The sequence below is a fragment of the Monodelphis domestica genome, chromosome 2 (assembly GCF_027887165.1).
Source record: "Monodelphis domestica isolate mMonDom1 chromosome 2, mMonDom1.pri, whole genome shotgun sequence".
NCBI lineage: Eukaryota > Metazoa > Chordata > Mammalia > Didelphimorphia > Didelphidae > Monodelphis > Monodelphis domestica.
Window position 1 is genome coordinate 544,049,081 of NC_077228.1, and position 9,390 is coordinate 544,058,470.

At 46.7% G+C, this 9,390-nt stretch overlaps 1 protein-coding gene across 10 annotated transcripts in view; it reads left to right on the top strand.

Moving 5' to 3' along the window:
* Positions 1 to 9,390, top strand: part of LOC100026020 (zinc finger protein OZF-like) — a 515,718-nt gene that overhangs the window by 325,353 nt on the left and 180,975 nt on the right. The gene's annotated exons all lie outside the window — the stretch shown is intronic.

Here is a 9,390-nt window from a genome sequence, read left to right on the forward strand (position 1 = left end):
TTTAGGTCTTTCCCTCAGACAGAGAGAGAGAGGCAAAGATGTTAACTCTCCAGCCATGACAGAGAATCTGTGTGTGTGTGTCTGCCAACTGCCAGAGACCAACTGTCCACGGCCAGAGAGAGTAAATGACACAGAAAAACAGTTATAACTATCAACATTTGAAATCAACATGTTCTCTCAGGTTGGCTTCAAACTCCAATTCTTTCTCAAGCCAGCTACTCTACTTTGTATCAAGGAAGCTCATCCCTTCCCCCTCCTGAGTAACTTTACCTGTCTATAAAACATTCCTGACATACCACAGTTGCGCCAGGGTTGCATCGGTGTATGTCAATAAAAGTTAAGGTTTGGGGCAGAAGCAGGGAGACCAATGAGAGTACCACAGGACAAATATAAATTTTAAATTTAACAGTTTTGGCATAAAGAAAAATGAAGCCAGAATAAGAAAACTTATGGATAGAAAAAAACCCAATCTTTGCATCAAGCAATTCAGAGAAATCTAATATCTAAAATCTACAGGTCATTTATAAATCTTATTTATAAAATTAAGAGTCTTTCCCCAATAATTAAGCAGTAAAACTCTTCTTAGAAGAAAAAAATAATTGTTCCAAAGCCTCAATAAGAGAAACAGAATTAAAACACCACTTGTTTTATATTAGTTTCATGCTCATCAAATTAGAGACCAGTAGGTACAATGGATAGAGTATTGGAGGCAGGAAGTTGTTGTTGTTTTTTTCAGTCATGTCTGATTCTTTGTGACTTCTTTTGGGGGTTTTCTTGGCAAAGAGACTGGAGTGGCTTGCAATCTCTTTCTCCAGGTCATTTTATATTTGAACAAACTGAGGTAATCAGAGGGTAAGTGACTTGCCTGGGATCACATGCCTAGTAAGTATCCAAAGGCAGATTTGAACTCAGGTCTTCCTGACAACAGGTCTAGTACTCTGTCCACTGTGCTACCTATCTGCCTGGGGTCAAGAAGACTCATTCGAGTCTGGCCTGAGATACTTTTTGCTGTGTGATCCTGGACAAATCACTTAACTTCTGTTTGCCTCAGTTTACTCATCTGTAAAATGAGGGTAATAACAGCATCCATCTCCCCAGGTTATTGGAAGAACCAAATGAGCTAATATTTGTAAAACATAGCGAAGTGCTTGGCACATAGTAAACACTACATAAATGTTAGCTGTTAATTACTATTATCATAATCATCATATTGGGCAAGATGGTAAAAGGGGATAGAAAGAGCCAGTGTTCAAGGCACTGCGCAGAATCCATCACATCAATATCCTTCAGGTGCTAGGAATGTTCTGGAAAACTATTTTGGAAAACCTCTCAGAGTTCCTCTGTCCTGAGCACATACTATTCTACTGGGCACATATCTAGAAGGCCAATGATAGGAAGAAAAGTGACAGATGAACCAAAATATTAATGGTCAAATTATCTGCAGGAGCAAAAACTGCTAAGTAAGTGATAATCCAGGGAAGTCAAAGGACACTACTATGATCTAAGGTGCAACAAGCATTGATTTCATTCCCATTCTTTCCCAGATGTTTGTTTCTTACAAAGGGAGGAGGGAAGGGGTATAAGAAGAATTATAATAGGATATTGTATGAATTAAATATCTAGGGGACTTCCAACCCAGTTCAATCTCAGAAAGACTCACCATAGGAGTCACAGGGTCATACATCTGCCAGTACAACTGTGCCACATAGTAAACACTACATAAATGTTAGCTGTTAATTACTATTATCATAGTTTAGAAGGTTTAGAAGGAAGCTTGAAAAACAAGTCTCTTGGCTCTTGTCCCTCTCTCTAGCCTCACTGTCCCTCATATTGTTCCTGCAGCTCTTCTCTAGCTTTCAATATTTTCTGGCAAGTGGCAGGGGCATGGAGGAACCTCCTAGAAAATAGGATCTGATGCTCCTTTAAGTTAGAAAGGCTGGAAACCTTATTTCTATCTTTCTTTCTCTTTACTAATAAATACTTTAAACTTTAGTATAAAGCCTCTAAGATTATTTTTATTACTAATTAATATAAATTATAAATAATTAAACTAATAATTAAATAATGATAACACTATAAATGAGGGAAAAACACATCTAACAATCATAATTATCAGGAATGTGAATGATAGCAACTTACCCATAAAATGAAGGAGAGCACATAGTAGATTAGAAAGCAAATGACATTTTGTTTTTAAAAGCTTACTCTATTATAAAAATGAATAATATGGAAATAGGATTTGAGTGATAATATATGTATAACTCAGTGCAATTACTCATCAACTCCAGCAAGGGGGAGGGAAGAGGGGAGGGAGACAACAAGAATCATGTAACCATGTGTGGTGATAGGATTAACTCTCCCCTGCTCATTGTTAGATTTAATCACCAGAAGCATATACACCCCACTTATCCTTAAGTGGGGGAGGTCTGGGACTCTCTTGTGTGAAAGTGGGTGACAAATCAGAAACCACTGATTGCCCCCTGGGCAGCCCTAAGCAAAACTATAGACTATAATGGGTCCACGTAAAAAGAGAGGAAGGCACAGGAAGTGACACAAAGAAGCAAAAGGAGTTACAACTTTCTGGGAGTTCTGTTCTTTGTTCTTTGGAGTTCTGAGTTTGAGTTGGAGGCTGGTGAAGAATATGCTTACTGGACCTGAGTCCCTGGACTTGGTGAGACTGTTCTTAAATCTCTCCCTTTGAATTACCACATCGGTGAGTGAAAAAGGCTGGCTTCTTCCCTGGCTTTCCTGGAGGGAGGTACTAGCTTCTGGAGGGGTCCCTTGTCTGGGAGGAGGCCTCTTGGCTAAAACCTTTGTTAACTGACCCTTAGGCTCTCTGGCTGGGGCTTCTGGAGTCCTGCTGGAGTAATAGGCTAGTTCATTAAGCTAGATTTCTTGCTCTGCCCTCATTCTCATTACTCTACTTTCCCTCTATTTTATAAAGAAATTGCTGAAAAATCATTTGGAATTGATTAAATTTCTGGCGACCACATTCAAATAATGTAGTCCAACCCTTTAATTTAAGCCCTCACATTCTGAACCTTCCACATGGAAAAAAGAAAGCAAACCACAATAATGTGCTCTTTACGAGAAATGCACTTGAAGCAAAGACTCGGTGTTTACATGAAGAGGGGCTCAAGGGGGTGGTTAGCATGGGGTATGCATTATGACTCAGGGGATTCCAAAAAGACCAAAGGGCAGAGGAAGCACAAGTGTCCTGGTCTCTCCAACCCACAAAGCCTATTCCTGGTCCTTCCCACACCGAGTGCCTCTCCTAGCCCTCTAGGGAGTCTTGGTATTTGTTTGTGTTTCCTTAATGGAGTCCGTGCTGTTCGGCTCAAATGGAATGTAAGCTCCTTGAGGACAGGGACTATTTTATTTTGTCCTTGTGCTCCCAACACCTAGCACAGACCTGGGCACACAAGAGGGACCCAATACATGTTTTGTGAGTGAGAGAACAAGCTCCTTGGTCCAGGAAGATAAGAATTCTCAGTCTCTGAAGGCCAAATAGTCATCTCTCAGCCTTTTACACAAAGACCCCGCTGGGGTCTGGGGAGGAGGAGGCAGAGCCCGAGTCCTAGGAGGAAGCCTTCCTCACCCAGGCAAAACTGGTTGCTGTAGGGCTCTAGCAGCACATCCCGGTCCAGCTCCTTCTGAGACAGGCCCAGGGAAGCCCCCTGCTCCTGCATGGAGACCACCCCTACCTCTTGGAAGGTCGCTTGCTCATGAAACCCCAAATGCCTCTCTCTGGGCTTAGCCAAGGTCTAGCCTAGAATGCACCTCGGAGGACAGGGCCTCGAGGTGCGGAGGAGAGAGTAGTTCTGGGGTTGTGGCCTCCCTGAGCCCCATCCAGGTATTTACTGACGCTTTGGCCTTGCTGTAAGGAAAGTGGCACGAGACCAGCAGGAAGTTTCTGCCACTTTGGAAGGGGTTTAGGCGGAGGCCAAGACAGCTGGTGGACTCCGGAGAATCTCGGGAGGAGGCGGCTGCAGCTTTCTTGGTGGCTCCCCTTTCCCGGTTTCCTGATTGCTGCTCCTGGTAAAGCTGATCCATCTCCAGAGACTGAGATCAAGTCTGGATCCTTTGGGCTCTCACACCTTCCCTTGTGCAGACCCTTTCCTTGATTCTAACGAAGGGGGATAGTTGAGTGTCTCAGTTACGGTCAGGGTTAGGGAGAAGCAGAGGAGGAAGTTCTCCAAGAAGTCCCTCGGCAGAGATGAGCAGATCTGATGGGGTCAGGGGGATGAATATTCCTTTGGCCAATCCCCAACCACTTCCCGCCTTTGCCTCAGTTACTAAAGCAAACTGTCCTGCGATCATATATTGTCTGTGTTGATTAGCTCAGGGTCTGGCTCTGCCTGCCCTGGGCTTGTCGACCCTTCCCAAAGCAGACTCCTGGCCCTAACAGAGCAGACCTGAACCCAGCAGTTAACCCAGTTATCTCAGCTAGTAGATGAAGTGTAAAACCAGTCACGGGCCAGTCTGTAACAGCTTCTTCATCACGAAATAACAGAGTTCTCTTTGTTGGGGAAGCAGCAGGCTGGACGGGAGCTCAGAGATTCTGTTTCCATCCGGGCTCAAACCCTCTCCATCATCTTGGCCAAATCCCGTCACCGCCCGGATCTCGCTTTCTCCGCTGGGAATGAAATCGTTAGAACGAGCCCTGCCATGGCCTGGGACCGCCAGGAGCCTTCGGCCAGAGAATCCTCCCTCACCAGCAGGGCTCTTCCAGGACTCAGCTTCCTTTCCTTGGTCTCTGCATAGGGCTGCCTTAGAGGCGGCATCCGTCTGACCTCCCCTAGACAGGAGACCCTCCTCGTGGAAGAAGGGCTTCCGGAGCAGGGCCCAAGGTCCAGGAAGGGACAAACAACCATCTGTCCACATCATTCTCAAAGCAAGAGCGCCTACTGGGTGCAAAGAGAAGGACCAGGACACCCAGAAACCTCCATGGCACCTAAGCTAAGAGGGGATGTTCCAGAGAGGAGGGAAGCATGTTGGGGTTGGGGGACTGAGGAGGAGACACACCTGCCTGGGCTGCTTAGGACTGGGGGCTTGGTGGAAAGTGCCTTTTCTGCTTCGGGGGTCTCCTCTTCTATGAAACGACAGACTAAGTGCCCACTCAGTTCTTCAATCTGTGTGACTTTCTGTCACAAGATGGTGGAAAGAAGCCATTCCCCCTCCCTTGGTAGGTCCTGGCTCTCAGGGCACCATTCCACTGTCCAGAGCTCACTCGTTGTGGGGAAGGGGGTGGTCCTGCCTTGCAGCTGCCTAAGACCTTGGGGAAAGGCCTGGGGGAGGATGGCTAGACAACACCCTGGCAAGAGTGCCCCCCCAAATTACTTAACACCCACAATCTACAGTGCCCAGGGCTAGATGCTGGCGATCCTGCTTTCAGGAAGCCTCTTTAGCCAGTTGTGCCATGACATGTAGGTGTGCTAGGAGAGACTCAGGGTCTGATCTCATCTCCTGAAGTGGGACCCTGGGCAAATGACTGGACCTGCTCTGGGGCTCTTTTCTGATTCAGAAAAATGGGGATGCAAAGGTGGCCCTCCTTCAAGGGATTGCTACCACAAACAAGAGAAATGGGCATGTTCTCAGCCCCATAAATATCAGCGAATGTTACTCTGTTCAAAGATAACAAAGGCAAAGTCATCTGAGTAGAACAAACTGCCAACAAGTGGGGAAATTCCCCAGAAGAGCCAGCTTGCCCTTGACCTGAGGCCTGACTGGCTCGGGCTCAGAAAGGCAGGAATGAAGAAAGAACTCATTCAAGCAAGGCAATGCTGGAGGGGGTAGATGGAATCTGGAGCCACCATCTGGTTGGAATGAAGAGGATATGACAAAGAATAAGGGGCAGTGAGGCTGGAAGGGTAGAGGGGAGCCAGATTGGGGGAGGCGCTTCATGCCAGGGGGAGGACTTCGGGCTTCATGCTGGAGGCAGTGGGAATCGAGTCAAGATTTCTGAGCAGGGACTCAGGGAAGCTAAAAGCCCAGAGATAGAGTTGGAGGGGATAAGTACATTCTAGCAGGCGTCACCAGCCTCTGGACTAGGGAGAGCCGAAGGAGAGTAACGGGGCAAGAACTGAAGAGCAGATGAGAGAAGGAGGTGACCTGCCCACGGCCACTCAAGGAACAGAAGAGGAGGGAGGAGAGGGGGAAAACGAGAAGGAGACAAAGGAGTGAAGGAGAGAAAAGACAAGAAGCAGGAAGGAGGAAGAACTGAAAGAAGTTCCAGAGGGAAAGGGAGAAGGGAAAAGGCTGAAACCCAACAGAACAAAAGGACCCATGTAGGGAAGGAAGCATTAGGAAGAAGATCAAGGAGGTTAACAAAAGGGGAAAAGAAATGGGGCTGAGTTGAAGAGGGAGATGAGATGGGTAGGGAGAGGAGAGAGAGTCGGGTGTGGGGAGTGTGGGGACCAGGGGCAGGGGCAGGAGATGGAGTCCTGAAGGAGTAGGGGAGGAGGAGGAGGAAAAAGGGAAGGGGACAGTGAAAGAGGAGGGAGAGGGAGAGGAGATGGATCAACATCTATAGAATGCTCATCAGGTGCCAGGCACTGGACTGCTTGGTTGGTGGCTGTTGTCTTTCATACTCAAAGAAAACCAAAATGATGCAACTAGTGATATCTTTTGCCTGAAGCATAAATTGGATTTAAGGGAGCCAAAGTTGTATAAGCCTCAGTCTCTGCCCCAGAATCAGGGGCAAGAAGTAGAAACTGAGGGGGTGACCCTCCACTGGGGAATGGCTGAACAAATTGTGTTATATAGTTGTAATGGAATATTATTGCATCACAAGAAATGACTAGAACGATTTCTAGGAACTGATACAGAGTGAAGTGAGCAGAACCAGGAGAACAGCGTATACAGTAACAGCAATACTGTGAACAAGGAAACAATCAGCTGAGATAACCACATAAGGGACTCCTGAAGAAAATGCTGTCCACGGCCAAAGAGGGAGCTGTCGGGATTGAGCTGCCCATCAAAGCTCGCCCACCAAAGCTCGCCGTCTTTCACTTTATTCCCTTCGTGAGTTTTTAGCGTGTGTGTGATGTGTGCCTTCTATCCCTCCATGGGGAATATGGAGGTGTGTATTGCATGAAAGCACTGGTACCACCTCTAGCAGGCCTTTTCTCACCAAGGCCAGAGATGCAGTGGATGGCCTTGACCTCTTTGGCGCCTGACCGAGCTCCAAGCGCGCCACTAAATTCTCTTACAGCATGAAATCTGAGAGCGCCTTGGATCAGGAATGCTGCTAACAAGGTCGCCTTTTCTGATTGCTGCTGGTCAGGAATTGAGTTAAGAGAGAGCTGGAAGTGATGAACACTTCTGTGGGACGTGTTTGGTTTGCAGACACAACAGTAATAACAATAAAGCTCCTATCAGAGTAAGTTTCCTTGGAAGAACTCTTGGTAGTCACTTCTGAAGATTGTGACAATACAGAGGGTGGTTCCAAGATGTAACAGGAGTCGAGGAAGTCCCAGAAGTGGCGAGCTTTACTTGATCAGTAAAGGATAAATGAAGTTGCTATTAAGGAAATCTGAGGAAGTGAATCGGCTTCCAGCCCTGAGTGGTGATGAATGAGGTCTGGCTATTTGAGGAACTCTACTTTCCTATCGTTTTGAGTTTGCATTAGCAGGATGTCTGAGGACACAGGCGGCAGTTTGAGAAGTGCTATGCCTGGGTATATCTGCCAGGCAGGTTGAGGGGATGAACTCAGGCAGGGCTCTCTAGTCAGGAATGTTTGCCACAGGGTTAACCCTAGACTAGTGACTGACTGTCAGCTGGAAGCAAGCACAGCTAAGAGAGTTTCTCCCCTGGGATGGGATATTGTTCTAATCACGACCCTGCTTCTTCCTCTCATAGCAAATCTCGAATCCAGAAAGAAACCAGAGAGAGGCCAGGTCTGAACCAGACAAGCCCCAGGGGCCAATTAAACAAGGGTTCTAGCCACAAGGCTCCCCCAAGATGAGGGGCCTCTCCAGAGGCTAGTATAGTACCTTCAGAACAAGCCAGGGGAAGGAATCAGCCTCTTTCACTCACCCACTGGGTAGTTCTAAGGGAAAATAGAAAGCAGTCCAAGGTCCTCAGCCTGAGCTCCTCCAGGGTCAAGTTGAAGGTGAAAGACCTCCTCACAGAAAGTTCTCTCCATTTGAAAGACCTTCCTTTGGTCACTTCCTGTGCCTTCCTCTACTTTTACGGGGCCCCAGTAGAGCCTCTAGTTTTGCTTAGGACTGCCCAGGGGCAGTCAGCGGGTTCTGATTTGTCACCCACGTTCGCACATGTGGGTCACAGACTTCCCCACACTTGGGATAAGTGGGGTGGATCCACTTTGGGTGATTCAGTGGAGAGGGAATCCCATCTTCACAGGCTCATGGGACCACATTCTTCTACTAATAATTAAATCTGCTTTAAAGAAGTAACTTTAGCACAGTCAGTTTTCTTCACAGTAACTTACATACTGTCTCGTGTTACCTTCGTGGAAAATTATTTCAGTTTATTGTTTGATGTGGAAACGAACACCTGTCTGTGGAACATGTCCCGTGGCACCGATGCTCTTTGTCCACACCTGGGAATGAATTACTTAACACAGACACGCATCTGGATTCCCCTCTCGGGACTTCTGCCAGAAAAGGAGCGGAATTTACAACTCTGAAATGAATTTCTCGTGACTTAGCAGCCATCTGGTACAGGTGTGTGCGCGTGCCGATTAGACCCTTATCAGGTTCTACTTTCCGAAGCACGTAATGAAATTGCTTGGATTTATTTGAATGAACTGGAAGTGAGTTTTGAATTGTGAGTGAAATGAGAAGTAATTGGAGCTCAGGAGATACTGTGACTTAATGGGAAAATTTGGATCTGGAGGACCAAGAGCTCTGAAGTCAGAGCTGCCCCGAGAATGAAGACTGTTGCCCAGTGCCTAAGAGAAGATACCAGATGAGACATCGGGGACGCCGAATGGGCTGATTTCTTGCCAAGCGGAAGTAGGGAGAGCCTGGAGACTTGCGTCTGAGGCCCTTGTCCCCCAGTAGACCCTGGAAGCCAGAGATCGCCAGAGGAAGCTGCCTTTCCTAAACTAGCTGACAGACTAGGTGGAGACCAATAGTCACACCTTAGACAAAAGGGGGACACCATAAGCAAAGGAAGGGATACAGGAAGAACTGAGGGAGAAACAAGAGACAAAGAGCATTACAAGATGTAAAATGGAGACTTAACTGAAATGTTAAAAGTTCGGTAGAAACAAAACCAAGATTAGAATGGAAGCAGAAAGCTGGGAGCAACTTTTGACAGCAAATTTCTCTGATAACGGCCTCACTTCCTAAATACAGAGAGAACTGAATTAAATTTATAAGAGTACAAGCCACTTCCCAATTGATAAACGGTTCAAAGGATATG